Genomic DNA, 16,906 nt, shown 5'->3' on the forward strand with positions numbered 1-16,906 from the left:
TTCAGTAAAGGCACAGCTAAACAGATGTGTTTTCAGTCTTGATTTGAATGTGCCTAATGTTGGAGCACATCTAATCATTTCTGGAAGCTGATTCCAGCAGCAAGGGGCATAGTGGCTAAAAGCCGATTCACCCTGCTTTGACTGAACTCTTGGAACTTCTAGTTTATATGATCCTAATGATCTGAGTGATCTGTTAGGTTTGTATTCAGTGAGCATATCTGTGATGTATTTAGGTCCTAGGCCATTTAGTGATTTATAGACCAGTAATAATACTTTAAAATCTATTCTGAATGTAACTGAATTCATACAAGATTTGTCCCCCTACAAAATAATGCCAACCAATTGAAAATTAATAAGTAGTTTCCAGATATAAAAAAAAAATCAATTTATCTAATGATAACGTATTTATATTGCAATATAAAATCGCAGAAATACAAAATATCGCAATGTCAGATTTTTCCAATATCATGCAGCTCTAGTTTGCGGACAAAAGAAATCTGACAAATGTCTTAAAATACAACATCAGAACAGTGTTTTTAGGCGTGGGAACCATAGCATAAGCAGAATAATTCACTCCTGTGCATTAAATTATTGAACAATAATGCACACTTGAGGTTTAATGGCCATTTGGAACACTTCAGCATCACCAGGTTGGGTGTGCATTACTGTAATTTTCTAATAAACCAACAGCCTATCATCAATATTCCTTAAATGTACACCCACACAAAAAAATGCTGGGTTACTTAAATCCAATTTTGGGTTAAAAAATAAACCAATAAAATTTTGTGGTTTAAAGCTTGATTAAATATTTTAACCCAAATGGGTTTGTTCATAAAGTATGTACTTCAGAAAAGTCGCATAAATTAAATAAAAATATTCAATTCCTGTAACTTCTCTAAAATAAATATGGCACTAAATGTAAACTAGCTGTCATCCCGGCATATGCAGCAGATGCCAGATTCACAAGCATCAGTCAATGCTGAAATCTTCATTCTTTTCTTTGTGGTAACGCAGACTATCAGCTGCGGAGAGCGTTGTGGTTTGTGACAGACAGCAATGGCAGAGATGAATCCAGGCGATTATGAACACACTGTGGCCCTGATTAATTGTGCGAGTTGTGAAAGTGCGCTTTGTTGTTGCGCTGAGAGTGAAAGTGATTCATTACAGCAGCATCTGACTGGAGCTCACATTAATAGTGTTTCCTTTACACACGATGGCTCATATATCACACAGAAACATGGAATATATTCACACTAAGCTTGATGAATGATAACACAGGCCTGTCAGATGGGTGTTAGTGTGATTTTGTGTGTGTAAACAAAATAGAAAGCAGTTGTTGTGAAATTACTTAGAGAAAAGTATTTTGGTGGTAATATGGTAAAGGATTACTATAGAAAAGTAAAGGAAGTTGTGGTAAAAATATGGCAATTTATATATTTTATATATATAATTTTATATATATATATACAGTACAACAGTTCTGTCTGGTTCTTGAACCTGATTGGCTGATAGCAGTGCAATATTCTACCAGTAACAGCACTCGTCCAGCCTCTTAACCCTTCACCCTTGTATATTCGTCCACCCACATACAGCAACAAACAGAGGACACTCTACAGTTTGACAAATATTGCTGCTGTTGGGCAACATAATGTACTTTTGAGGCTTTTTTTAGATGAGAATGTAGTTGTTTAGATTGCAACTGCAGTTTATTATAATGCCTATTTTGAATATTTATAGTTTCTGAGAGACAGTGCGTTGGGGGTCATTAGCCTGTCACAAAGCAGACCAAAGACAGTTGATGTTGTCCATCCACAAGAGGGCGACAGAGACTGCAAAATAAGCCTCAAGGGGAGAAAAAATACAGCTTAATTTAAAAACTAGATCTGATCAAATCATTATAAAACTAGTAAGTGACTCTCTTTTGTATGTTGTAGTGCTGTATTTATATCATGGTGATTGTAGTGTGTTTAGTGTGAGATGGGACTTATCTTAAAGACTTAAAACTTGAGATGGCAATCTGTTTCTATGTGTCTCCTTTTTATGTAATTGCAGACTAGTTCAGTAAACAGAAAGAAAGAAGAAATGCCTGCATGTGCTTAGCGTTTTTCCTTATCACAAACACATCAGTAATCTGGTAGTGGTTGCTTTGCTTTGGCTTTTTCGTGGTTTATTATTGTGGTCTCCCTATTGCAACAGAGAAAACCTGGGAAATCTCTGTAGACTGATGACATTTCATGCCGTTCAGCCTTAAAATTTTAAAATGTGAGCAAAATCCCCTGTTTTGTCATCACTTTAGATATTACGCTAGAGAATCATTCAAATACTGGCTAAAGTGAAACGTTCCTGCTGTTCTGACATCAGCTGCAGATGTGAATGAATGGCGGAAAAAGTAGTTCTTCTTACAAAAGGATTTTGAGACTTTCCGTGTTTGATTTTCTTATTTATATACACAATTATGCTGTGGAACTGTTGTATAAACGCAATATCACTCTCGTAGCAGTGCATTGTGGCTGTATATCATCACTGGTTGGACACTAAGAGACTCAGCCTGTGGCCTTTTGCGAACGCACACCTCCCACTAATGCTGATATACAGCCACATCGCACTGCTACTCATGTGATATATATATATATATATATATATATATATATATATATATATATATATATATATATATATGTGTGTGTGTGTGTGTGTGTGTGTGTATATATATATATATATATATATATATATATATATATATATATATATATATCTTGTAAATATAATATAATGTATACATATATTTTAAATAAATTACACATATTTTCTTTAAATCAAACAATATTAATAGCTAATAATAGATTATAGCAATTATGCTTATATTTTTTAACCAAATATATTGCTATAACTTTCTGTTATTACTATAAATTACTGTACTATTACTATTCTTTTAATATTCTATAGTAGATTTTTTTTTTTTTTAGGGTTTTGCATTTAACTAGGAAAGAATTGGGTTACTGTACCTCTTCTCTACACACATTTTATATCATGTGCATCATTTTACATAAAATATTATCTAATGCAGTCTATTTGTTTACAGAAATAACACAATATTTAGTATAATAAATTTAAATGCATTAAAAATAACAAATTATAAATGTGTTTACATATGATAGTATAGTTTATTTTTTAACATTATTTATTTATTACTCCGATATACTTAAAAACAGCATATTTGCATGTGTATAATAAATGATATGCATAAAATAATGTTTATTACTGCTATATAAGTAAAAATAGGCCACATTTTTGTTTTTTTATCTGATACTAGTATTATAATTAAATTATGTACCAAATAGAACTAAATACTTCCATGAGTACCATGAGTAGCATAGGAATACAGACATGATACTCTGCTACTATGTTCTTGTACCATAGTATAAATATAGTATCCAAAAACACTTTAAAGAATACAATAATTAAAAGAAACTAAAGAGTTCAAAAACATATCCAAATAGCTATGGCAATATATATATATATATATATATATATATATATATATATATATATATATATATATATATATATATATATATATATATATATATATATATATAAAATGCACAATGCTATCAAGGTCATGTTAAGTGTTGTTAAATGTCTTAAATGTAGAACAAACACACCCTAAAACTCACATCAAATGGAGCCAATATATTCCTTTAGCAAAGTTAAAGTAACTCAAAGTTGTTGATTTACATCAATTCCTTAAATATAAGACTTGACTTATACAGTGGGCTTTAGCCTTACTTCCCAAATAACCTCTACAAGCTACTGATTGTATGTGTGTAAGTCTCTAGTGGATGTTTTCTGGTTGAACGGACTCTCAAATGTGTGAACACACGTCTGCAGCCAGGGGAAATGTCAGAAACCTGATAACAAGACCCGTCGATGTGTTGTGTCTGGTCTGGAGGTTTTGTTTTCAAACTCCTCTGAATATTAGACGACATATTAAAACGAATGCCTGCCGGGTTTTAATAGTGTGTGTGCTCAGGTACCCGTAAATGTCACCCTCGCTGTTCTCACACTTTGCATTAATCGACCAAGGTTACAGTACGTGACAAATGAAATGTCAAGCGATATGTACTGGCCAACATATTGTAGTGCTCAACGTCTACAGACAAATTGCAATTTACTCTTGGGTGTAGAGAGTAGAGTTCGATTTTTATGTGTGTTTTTTGGTTAGGCGTGCTCCTGGCTGGCTCGCCAAATTATTTGATTTTTCAATCTAGATAGCTCAAAATCCTTTTGCACTTTGGGATTCTGGACACAAAATCAATATGTTCAGGCCTGAACCGCTTTGTATTGCTTTTGTGAGATGAGCAGAGGTTAAAGGTCATGTTTATGAGTGTCTGTGTGTGTGTGTCTCAGATAGGATGCAGTGTCATATTGGGTCCATACTGAAATACTGTCATTTGTACAGCTATTTCAAGGTAACTCTTGGCCGTATGCGTTCACACGCTTCGCTTTAACACCTGTCAGACGGGGAGGAAATTAAATCATGTCCCACTGCTGGAAACACAAACACCCAAACACACATACAGCGCTGATAAGACAGGCACTAATTGAAATTCCATTCTTAATGGCCCCTAAGTGCAGATCACCAATAGACCGCACGGGTGATTGACTTTTATTGTGCTTTTGGTGTCTGTCTTGACCCGCCTAACCATGATGCCTTGGGGGAAAGAGGCAAGGACGACTTCCATGCAATAGCTCAATTTGTCTTCTCCATGAAGGCGATGTGACATGTGCTTTTTCTATTACAAAACGTTTCATGCAGACGTTTGTTGTGGATTTCGGTAGTCTGGGAGAAAGCTGTTTATAAGAACATTCAGGGTGGATTTGCATTTCAAACTAAGTGTTAAAGCTTTGACGTCACGTTCTAGCGCCACTGATGCAATCAATTATGTGCTTGAATAGGCTTCTTTTTGGGGGCATATTTACTACTGTTGGGGTGTGAAAAGAAAGATTTGCAACTGTTGATTCTCGGAATTGAGTCTATTGAATTCTAAAGCCGGGAAATGGAGTCGATTCCAAAATACGTCCCAAGCTGCAAAATTAGACGTATTAAACACCAAATGTTTCCCTGATCGATCAATTTTTATAAAACACTGTGCAGTAATTTAGTATGTTGGTGTTTTTGTTTGTCATAACCCACTTAACAAACATGCATTACATAAATAAATAAAACTATACACACACACATATACACACAATCATCTATAGGGTTTACAGAAAATGGTCCGAAAAAATAAAACATCCAGTGAGAGGCAGTTCTGTGAGCGCAAATGCCTTGTTGATGCCAGAGGTCAGAGGAGAATGGCCAGACTGGTTCAAGCTGATAGAAAGGCAACAGTAACTCAAATAAGCACTCGTTACAACTCAGAAATGCAGAAGAGCATCACTGAACACACAACACATCCAACCTTGAGGCAGATGGGCTACAGCAGCAGAGGACCACACCGGGTGCCACTTCTGTCAGCTAAGAACAGGAAACTGAGGCTACAATTCACACAGGCTCACCAAAATTTTGACAATAGAAAATTGGGAAAACATTGCATGGTCTGAAGAGTGTCAATTTCTGCTGGGACATTCAGATGGTAGGGTCAGAATTAGGTGTCAACAACATGAAAGCATGGATCCATCTTGCCTTGTGTCAACGGTTCAGGCTGCTGGTGGTGGTGTAACGATGTGGGGGATATTTCAATGGCACACTTTGTGCCCATTAGTACCAATTGAGCATCGTATCAAAGCCACAGTATTGTTGCTGACCATGTCCATCCCTTTATGAACACAGTGTACTCATCTTCTGATGACAGCTTTCAGCAGGATAACGCGTCATGTCATAAAGCGTGAATCATCTCAGACTGGTTTCTTGAACATGACAATGAGTTTACTGTACTCAAATGGCCTTCACAGTCACCAGATCTCTATCCAATAGAGCACCTTTGGGATGTGGTGGAATGGGAGATTCGCATAGACATATTCATGGATCTGCTCAAGTTAAATAATACCTTGCCCCGTTTGCATTGAATTTGTATGTAATCTACTTGCACAAATACTTAAACTTGATGATTGTTTACAATATTTTGACACTGGAATTTGGGGTAAAACTCTGGTTATATAAATGCTAAACAATGCTCCAAATGGTTACTTTTCCTGATGAAAACCTCACACAATTTAGGTACAAATTGTCATCACCATTCTAACATTAAAAACAAGTTGTATATATTGAGTTAGTTTCATATTCTTAATAAATGACCACTTATTTACATTATGGGGTGTTTTTTTTTATAAGTCGTTTACATTTTAAGACTTTTTATTTAAAAAACAAATGCTACACACACTGTTTGCTATATGGAATGCAAAAACTTTGATGCTCTATATCTCAAAATCATTCAGAACGCAGATAGAACCTTATAAATCCAAGGTGACGATAATATGTCTACATATATATACTCATTCATTCATTTTCTTTTCGGTTTAGTCCTTTTATTAATCTGGGAATGTCACAACGGAATGAACCGCCAACTTATCCAGCATACGTTTTACACAGCGGATGCCTTTCCAGCTGAAACCCATCACTGGGAAACACCCACATATACTCATTCACACACATACACTACGGACAATTTAGCCTACCCAATTCACCCATGTTTTTGGACTTTGGGGGAAACTGGAGCACCCAGAGGAAATCTATGCCAACACTGAGAGAACATGCAAACTCCAAACAGAAATGCCGACTGACCCAGCCGGGACTCAAACCAGCGACCTTCTTGCTGTGAGACGACCTATGGCCACCTATGATTCTTTAATTCAAAACACTCGTACTCAAATGAAACAGCATCAGTTGATATCAGTTAGTAAATGTGCTACCAATACGACAATTTCCAGAGAATTTGTCTGAATCAGAGAAAGTTTGTTCAAAGTCGAGGTTGATCAAGGCTACCAAAACACTCATTTTACAAGGATTTTATTGCAGTAAAGACACTGCCTAAGGAAAAGGGACGGAGTTTTGAAACCGTGATTTCTCCCACTGAGGTGTTTCTCAAGTGTTAGAAATGTCACTTCCCATCCGTGTCCCTGTAACCCAGACAAACACACACACACACACACACACACACACACACACACACACACACACACACACACACAAACACACACACACACACACAAACACACACACACAGCAAGATCAATAGGTGCTGTCTACAAGGCTTTGTTCTGTAAATCCTGAAGCTGGGAGAATCAGTCATGCACAGCTGCAGAATACAGACAGAGGAAACAGACAATAGATGCTGTAGGGTAGGCTGTGTGTGTGCGTGTGTGCGTGTGTGTGTGTGTGTGTGTCAGAGCAGATTTGTGTGATCAAAACCTCTAAATACAAAGCAGAACACCACAGATTAGCTACCTGTACTAATAAAAGTTCTATTCTATAAAGATCTATTGTTTGTTAAATAAAAACTTTTTGATAACTTTTTCAAATCTGGTTAAACTGGGTCTGTGTTTTATATAAACAACGCCATAGAGCCTTGTGTAATACTTGATTCAGATTGGTCAAGATGAACATTCTGCGTTTAGAAATGTTCTTATAATAATAATGCTATCATTATTTTAAGAAGCCTGCTTTACATTCCGTCTGTTAAAACCAGTGTGCGAATTATACATTGACCATCAGCGGGGTCAAATTTTTTGGTAATGTTAGCTTGTATAATACATCACTCAGTTATTTCTGTATTTAAGTTTTCAGGGTTTTGAAGGATATTTAGTGTATCCTGACCTACAGGATACACTAAATATCCTCTGATTAGCTATTTCAGAGGTTATAGGTCAAAATATAAAACTCTGGATCTAATGTGACTTTACCTTCAGGCCATAGAAACAAACATCTATTTTACACGAAAACAGTCTTGATAACACTTACCATATCTATTGGTGATCTAGATCTGCACTTTCAAACTGTTGAAAACATTTTCTTTCTGGCACAGACTGATTAGCACGATTATGTGTTCACAATGGTATGAACCATAATAGGGGTGGCCAAATGTATATTTATATTGTATATTATTTTAATTGTTAGCATTATTTTAAATACAGATCAGAGCAAACAATTTGTCAGTATTAATGGGCTGACCCCCCATACATCTAGAGTTAATCAAGAGTTAATTAGGGCAGTCAATCCTCCCAAACCCCCCTGTAATTCGCACCCTGATTAAAACTATTTTAAAAATTTCAGTAATCCATTCACAAATAATGTTACTAACAAATTCCCCCCATCCCCTTTCGTTATGAGTCATTCAAAAAATCCTAAAGGTTTCTCAATTTTTTCAATGGAATTTTTTTTCGGTTAAAAGCAACATGTCTGGCACTGTACGTCACATAAGCTATGGTCATATACGATGAACATTTATACTGAATGGTCATGAAATCAGGCTAATTCAAATGTAATTTATTTTATTAAATGGCTAGTTCTGGTCCTTGATTGTGATTGGTCGAGCTGCATTCAAAGCTGTTGTAAAATACTCTACAAACACACTTATGTCTGTTGCTGGGCAAACATTTCGCTATCAGTATACGGATTTAAAGAAACTATTTTATATGCTTTATTTAATATTTTATTTTGTGAAACTTCTTTGTAAAATCAATAAGCCATGTAAAGCTGTGGTTTACAGTTAATTTAGAACAGCTCCATGATGTGTTTCACAATGTCCATAGCTGTTTTAAATTGAGTGTAAACCATGACTTATTGCTTTAACATACAGGCTTACTATAGTAGCAAATGAATTAAATAAATAAATAAATCAATTAATTAATAAAGTCACTAAGCCGAAAATAAAACAAAATGTATGAATAAATTATTAAATTAAATCATAAAAATCTAATAAAAAAGTTGTGGATATATTTTGAGTAAATGCATAAAAGCATTCGCTGAAAATGTTATCTGCAAAGTATTATTTGCTTTTTTCCTTAACATCTCGTTGTGACATCCCGCATGGATTAATGGGATCTCAATAACTTCCAGTTACGCCCCTCTACAACAAGTTAAGCCCCCTTCTTGTTGCGTCGCTCTTTTGCAGTCTGCAGACAGATACAATCCACTTGTTAAGTGGGACGTCAAGCAAAGCTGCTTCCGGGTCCAAGCTCTATATCAAACTGTAAGCGGAGACTCATCAAATGGTAATAATAAGCACTGTAATACTTTCGAAAATCACAATCACTATGTATATCCATGCCTAATATCTGATGCCCAGAAAGTAATAAATGTTCAGTAATTGTTGAAATATTCGTGTTTATTTTGCAACAAGTCAAGAGCTTGGCCCCTCCATGTCAACAAGCTTGGGCCCCCTCTGGCCCCCCTAAATTTGGACATGTATTTTTGTGTCAAAACGCCATGAAGAAGCATAATCAACCATCGGTGGCAGACTGCATACATATGACTGAGACCTCTCTCGCGTGCTCTCGGTGTTGCACGCGCTCACTTTCGTGCACACTCACTCTCTCTGTCAGTGATGGTGCTGCGCGCATCAGTTCCCCGCATTAGGCAGAAGTTAACCTCCAAATTGACAAAGGTAATAAAAAGATTCAACTTCAGTCATTTTCATGTTGTGAAAAACTCAAAATGCAAAATGCAGTCTTTATTTTACAAACAGTCTGCAAGTACCGAAGCACAGATGTAGCGCATTGATCAAATGTAGTTTTCAGTCATGTGTAGTAAAAGAAATATTCAACTGGTTTAGTTTTGTCTTCATTCATTTTTGATTTCAGTTGTGACAGAATGAGTCTTTAAACACACAATTTATTTGCAACACGTTTTTAAACATATAAGTTTAACTAACTAATGAATAACTACTTTTTTACTTTTCCCATGGTGACAGTGCAAAATATTTTACTAGTTATTTTGCAAGATATTTGAATTTAGACAAAGTCCCTTTAAGTATTCTGTAGACTTTGATTCAGATTAAAATGTCATTTAAAGACTTAATTAGGTTATGTTAACTAGGAAATTTGGATTAATTAGTCAAGTAATTGTGTAACTGGTTTGATGTCTAGAAAAATTAAAAATATAGGCCTACAGATTTCTTAACGAGGCTAATAATACTGACCTAAAAAAAACAATTAAAAAACGGCTTTTATTCAAGAAATAAACAATGAGAAATAAGACTTACTATGATTCTAAAATAATTATTTTTGTTTTATAGGAAATACTGTGAAAATGCCCTTGGTTTGATTTAGATCACTTGGAAAACATTATTTTAAATCAATGGAGGGCAAAAATGGACTTCAACTGCATCTGTTAAAGTTTACAGGTGCAAAAATTTGCCTTGATGTACTTGAATGTTAGAAATGTGTTATCCAACACCAATGCAAAGTTACTATAAAACACATTAATTAACAATGACTTTGAGAATTGTTTAAATAGTTTATGATGAATGTTAAAGTGTGCCCCTAAAAGTACAAGCGGCGCCCTGCCCGCCCCCCAGTTACTCTGATCTAGAACCGCCACTGGAATTCCATACGATTTAGCAAGTGAATAGAAGTTTAGCAAATTACATTTTTTAGGTGAACTAGCCCTTTAAAACGGCGACCACATATAAGTATATTCAAACAATTTATGTTCAAATTTGGTAACATTGTTTGTTTTATTTTCCCTAAAATGATAAAAAAGTCATTTGTTGAAAAACTAAACTTCTTGTTGTAGCCTTTATTTTGAGCCATTAAAAGTATCATCTTGAATCAAATTACACGGATCGCGACTCGCACTTTACTTTTGATTCCCTATAATGAATCTATTCAAACGAGTCATTTCTCTCAGATGAATCAAACAGAACTGACGTTTTTAAAAGAAAAAACTTTAAAATGAACTGAGTTCTAATAATCATATAACTAAATTTGGCGGTTCTTTTGGTGCTTTACGTTAATAAATTGGGATATTTGCACTACTGCTACGTTTTAATTTAGACTAGCTGACTATGTTCGTTCGCGTCAGTGGGAGTCAATCAATAATGCGACAAATAAACAGGCTCGCATTCTAAACCTGCTTCATTAAACGCCTCTCTGCATGAAACTGGGATTTTATTTCGCGTTAAGGAGTAATAACCGGCTGACTGCATGATCCCCAACGTGAGTCATTGCTTATATTTTTAAACTCCTGGGTAAACCCTCAAGCCGGTTCACAAACACTGTAAATAATGTAGATATAAGCTGCGAACACTAAAGTAAATGTTCTCACAGTGGGCAGTCAGCTGAGCATATGCTAAGGTCTCTGCCTTTTGCTCTGGACACAACAAACACTTCTGCCATCTGCTTTTCTCTTTGCCTTTTCTCATACACACCTGTCCTACAATGTTAGCATTAGCATTGTGACTCACTCTCAACCCAATCACACTCCTTTATGCCTCATTTCATTTTTGTTTGATTGCTCATTTTGACATTTTAACAAGGTAGCTATAAATTAAACTGCAGATGTGACTTCAGAAAGGATAATTTCTGCTTTTATATGCTTATATGTGTGGTCCCTGTCTAGTTCAGGGCTAGTTCACCTAAACATTTTAATTAGCTGAACCCTACACTGTGATGCCATTTAGAAATGGTTTTAATTTTCAAAGCATCTGCTAACATTATTGTTCTATTTTTAAGTTCAGAGGTGAACTATCAATAGTTTACCTCGGATCTCAAAAATAGAACAAAACGTTGATCTGTTACTTATTTGAGTAGTATGGCAATAAATGTAATGGGAAATAAACTCACATTGGTAACGTTAGCATTTAGCATAGTAGCAGCATCTGTACCTGAGGTAATTTTTGTTAAAGTAGCATAAGCTTAATGTGAAAGCATTTCTAAAATTTAAATTTTGCGTATCACCGTCGCAGATGGTTAGTACAAAATCTTCTTTTAACATGGAAAAGATAGCTTTTATCGAATGTCGTGTGTAGTTGGGACACGATGTCAGGCCATCCATTGCATAGGTGATTTTTTATTTTTTAAGGGTGCTTTCACACTTGGTTCACTTGCCTGGACCGCACCCAAGTTCGATTGTGCTCTCTTGCCACCTTCTCGGTTGGTTTGTGTTCACATTGTCTTTTTTCTTTCTGAACCCTGGTACACTTGCGTCATCGAGCTGCTGTTTTGTTTACGGCTGTTGCTAGGTGACAGTGATGAAAGCAAAGCGCCGAAATGAAAAGACGTCCGCTCATCGTGGCTGTTCTGCTTTTACTGAATCTTTTGGTTTTGGACATACAGAATGCGACTCGCGTCCATCTTGCACTAAAATATTTTAAACATTCAGAACATTACACAGTGTCTGCAGAAGCCATTTTTGGAGGAGACGAGCGGACCCTGGCTCAGTCCTGCTTGTCACCAAGGTACGAAACATGACACACACAAACACGAATGAACAATATGAAAACCATAGTTTGTTGTACAGTTAGCGGTTCACTTCCATTATTTGGCTGTTGCTAGGTGTAAAGTCACGAAAGCAAAGTGCTAAAATGAAAAGACGTCCACACATCCCGGTCGATTTTCTTCTACTGTATCTTTTGGTTTTGGACATACAGAAAGTAACTCGCGTCCATCTGCCGCAAAAATATTATAAACATTCCGAACATCACACAGTGTCTGCAGAAGCTGTTTTTGGAGGAGACGAGCGGACATCATTGAGTATCACTGTTTGTCGTGGCTCAGTCTCGATTGTCACCAAGTTACGAAACATGACACACAGACACACACACACACGAATGAACGATATGAAAACGATAATTTGTTGTACAGTTGGCAGTTCACTTTCGTTATTTGGTACGATTGCATGCACTTCAGAAGTGAACCGTAGCAGAGTTCGCATGAACCGTACCCCAGACCACCTCTTTCAGGCAGACTTGGGTACAGTTCACAGGTGCGCACCCGAGTTTAGAAGACACATTCACACTAGCTAAACATACCATACTATGATGTCAAATGAACCCTGGTGCAGACCAAAAGTGCTAGTGTGAAAGCACCCTTAGTTAAGATTTTTTTGGGGGATTTGGTGATTCAAAAAATGCAATCTCTTTCGCTAATTTTATTTTACACTAGACAAAATGTAAAACTTTTTTTTTAATTTGTTTATTATAGTACCACTCAGGGCATTGAGATTAAAAATGTTTATTTTTATTTTAAGCATAATTATTTTGTATTTATTTGTTAACAGGCTTCCATTTTGTTGTCCAACCTTTAAAATGGGCGGGATTAAACAAGATGATTAGACGTTTAAAAAAGCAAGCGATTGGTCCATATTTTAAATTTCTGCACAGAGAGGTCATGTTTTGATCTTCGATTGGTCCTACGCAGTCACATTATGCGATTTCACAGGTCAGAGTTCACCAAGCTTGAACTTTGCTCCGTATCAAACTGCGAAACTTGTTGCACGAGCTTGCGTTTCCAGTGTGATGCATGCTTATAAATGGAAGTCTATGGGGTGAAAAGTGCAGTGTGATTGCAGCTTTAACCTTAAACATTTAATATCTTTTAATTAGGTAATTAAAAGCATCACAATATGATACATTTATTATGTTTTTTGGCAAAGACAATTTTGTCCTCCATGAGTTTATGTGGAACTTTTTTAAAATAGACATGCAAGGGTTAATATTATTCAAGGCTTAATAGCTAATATTATATATTAAGCTAATATTGGGATACATGAAGGTTAGTTTGTAGTCATTCATTCATTTATTTTATTTTCAGCTTAGTCCCTTTATTAATCTGGGGTCGCCAAAGTGGAATGAACTGCCAACGTATCCAGCATATGTTTTACGCAGCGGATGCACTTACAGCTGCAACCCATCACTGGGAAACATCCATACACACTCATACACCTCGGACATTTTAGCCGACCCAATTCACCTGTACCGCATGTCTTTGGACTGTGGGGGAATCCGGAGGAAACCCACGCGAATGCGGAGAGAACATGCAAACTCAAACTAATTGATCAACTGACAGCATTCCTGTTGCTTCAATTGTGTAGCATAGCGCTAGCAATGCTAAGATCATGGGTTAAAGTTAACGAATTAACACTTATATCTACACACTTTTAAATGAATTATGTTTATGCATTCAAGTCCTCATTTAGAAAAGTTTGCCTGTTAGATATTTTGCTCGATAAACGTGTGCGGTTTTAAAAGGTCATGCTAATTTTTTTTCCAAAGAATGAACGTTAAGCCGCTGGGAGCTGGAATTGTGTTTGACTGTGTCTTGCTATTTGCTGATGTGACCGCGTGTAATTATCTGAGAGGAATTAATTTTCGAGGTCGTATGTTGGGATAAATCGCGTGTGCGCTTGATAATACCAGTCGCTTTGCACTAATGACTCAATTAGCAAAGAGTCTCCTATCATAATGGGATCAGCAGAGGGAGAAAAAGATTGTCCGAGAAACAAAGAATCCCCCGGGTGAATATCACAAAGCCTGTCTAGAACATGCCCGAAGTCTTATTTCACTCCAAAAACATTCAACAAAATAAGTCATTATTATTATTTTTGGATAAAGACAATAAAGACGTTGGTATTGTGGTATTATTTTAATACAAAAACTGCGTTCCTAGGCTAATTTTTAGGGATAATTGTCTACTGATATAGTATATTATATTTTTTATTAGCTTGTATTGCCATTTTTAACTGTACTTTTAAGTTGTTTTTTTTTCCAAAATATATTTATTTGCATTTGTTTTAAACACATAATACATTTAAATAAAAGAAAAAAAAAACATACATAAGAGATCCTTACAGAACTTTAACCCCCCCCCCAATTTTTGCTTGCTTTATATATATATGTATATATATATATATATATATGTGTGTGTATATATATATATATATATATAAATATAATAAAATGTGATTTTTTTTTTATGTGTCTTTTTTGCAAATACAATATCCCATTTTTCCCGTCACTCCTGTTGAAATGTCTGCATTTTTTTCCCTGCACCCCCAGCAAGTGCTGATTGACCGAAATGCAGCGACAGTGAAAAAGCTTGACAGACAGACAGACACTTACACACACACACACACACACACGCGCTCGGGTCATTATCAGTCCATCAGCCAGCTGTCTCTAACAATATTCGCCATATTCACCTTCAGTGGGCTGTCTGCGGTCCACCTGTCTCTCTCTGCCCGTCTCTCCTCCGCTAATGAATGGGTCCAGGCCAATAATGGAGTCTTTAGAAAGCGCTGTCAGTGTGAAGAGCTGTTTGGGTTGTGCTGGTGTGGCCCTGCAGGAGCCCTCATGTGTATGAAGAGTGCTTTCACATTTAATCCATTCATTAAGCAGGGAATGCTGTAATTATGTTGTGTGTTAACCGTGGGTGAAGATCAGACTACTGTGTGTGTGTGTGTGTGTGTGTGTGTGTGTGTGTGTGTGTGTGTGTGTGTGTGTGTGTGTGTGTGTGTGTGTGTGTGTGTGTGTGTGCGTGTGTGTGTGCTTGTGTGTGTATGAGTGGGTGTGTTTGTGTGTGTGTGTGTCTAAATAATGCTGTAAAATTTAAGTGTGTATTTGATTGTATGTGACTGTGTGCCTTTGTGTGCGTGTGTGTGTCTTTGTAAATAATGCTGTAATGTGTAGATGTGTGTGTGTTTGTATGTTTGTGTTTGGGTTTTATATGTGTCTTTAAAAAAGTGTAAACTATGCATGCATGTGTGTGTGTGTCTGTGTTTGTGTGCATGTTTGTGTATGTCAAGAGCATTTGTATATGTCTATGTGTGTATCTATGTAAATCGGGCTGTAAAATATATGTGTGTGTGTGTGTGTGTGTATGTGTGTGCGTGCATGTGCATAAAATATGTTGCAATGTTGTAAAATGTGTGTGTGTGTGTGTCTGTGTTCATGTGTGTCTGTAAATAAGCAATGTTGTAAAATGTGTGTGTTTGATGGTGTGTGTGTGTGTCTGTGTGCATGTGTGTGTCTTTGTAAATAAGCAATGTTGTAAAATGTGTGTGTGTCTGTGTGTTTGATGTGTGTTTGTGTGCATGTCTTTGCAATTAAACGATGTTGTAAAATGTATGTGTCTGTATGATGGTGTTTGTTTTGTGTGCATGTGTGTGTCTTTGTAAACAAACAATATTGTGAAATGTGTGTGTGTGTGTGTGTATGTGTATGTCTGTAAATAAACAATGTTGTAAATTATACGTGTATGTGTGTGTATTTGATGGTGTATGTCTGTGTGTGTGTCTGTAAACAAACAATATTGTGAAATGTGTGTGTGTGTGTGTGTGTATTTAATGCTGCGTCTGTCTCTGTGTGTGTTTCTTTGTGTGTGCGTAAGTGTGTCTGTGTTTTTCTGTGTTTATACAAATAAACAATGTTGTAATGTATGTTTGTGTGTGCATGCTTGTGAGTGGGTGTTTGTGTGTGAATGTGTGTGTTTGTGTGACTGCTTGTGTATGCGTTTGTGTGTGGCCATACTTGTGCATGCTGTGACAATTTGTTAGTGTGTCTGTGTGCAGTCGCTTGTGTGCGTGTGTGTGTGTGTATGTAAATAGATAAGCTTGTTAAATATGAGTGTATACTTGTTTGTTTGTGTCTATGTAAGTGTGTGTGTCTTTGTGTCTGTTTTTGCATGTTTGTGCATTTAATTTTGTGTTGTATATGTGTGTTTCTGGATACTGAGTTTGTGTGTGTGTGTTTGTGAGAGAGTGATTGTGTTTATGTGTGTGTTTGAGATTGCGAGTGCATGTTTGACTGTGTTTGTGTGTGTGGTGAGAAAGATGTTTGTTTCTGCTGCTGTGGAGGAAGCAAAGCAGACGGTCATGAATATATAATAATGTTTATTGTTATTGGATGATCAGGGAAATGTCTGTGGATGGGGAAATAATTTAAACACATTTCAACTTTCATGATTT

General features: G+C 36.2%; 1 long non-coding RNA gene across 4 annotated transcripts in view; it reads left to right on the forward strand.

Moving 5' to 3' along the window:
• Nucleotides 1-10,803: 10,803 nt before the first annotated feature.
• Nucleotides 10,804-16,906, forward strand: part of LOC137489012 (uncharacterized) — a 97,447-nt gene continuing 91,344 nt past the window's right edge. For all 4 annotated transcript variants that reach the window (XR_012397797.1, XR_012397798.1, XR_012397799.1 and 1 more), the window contains exon 1: nucleotides 10,804-11,160. This is a non-coding gene — a long non-coding RNA (uncharacterized lncRNA). The remainder of the gene's footprint in view (nucleotides 11,161-16,906) is intronic.

This window comes from Danio rerio, chromosome 22 (assembly GCF_049306965.1).
Source record: "Danio rerio strain Tuebingen ecotype United States chromosome 22, GRCz12tu, whole genome shotgun sequence".
In the NCBI taxonomy this organism is placed as follows: domain Eukaryota; kingdom Metazoa; phylum Chordata; class Actinopteri; order Cypriniformes; family Danionidae; genus Danio; species Danio rerio.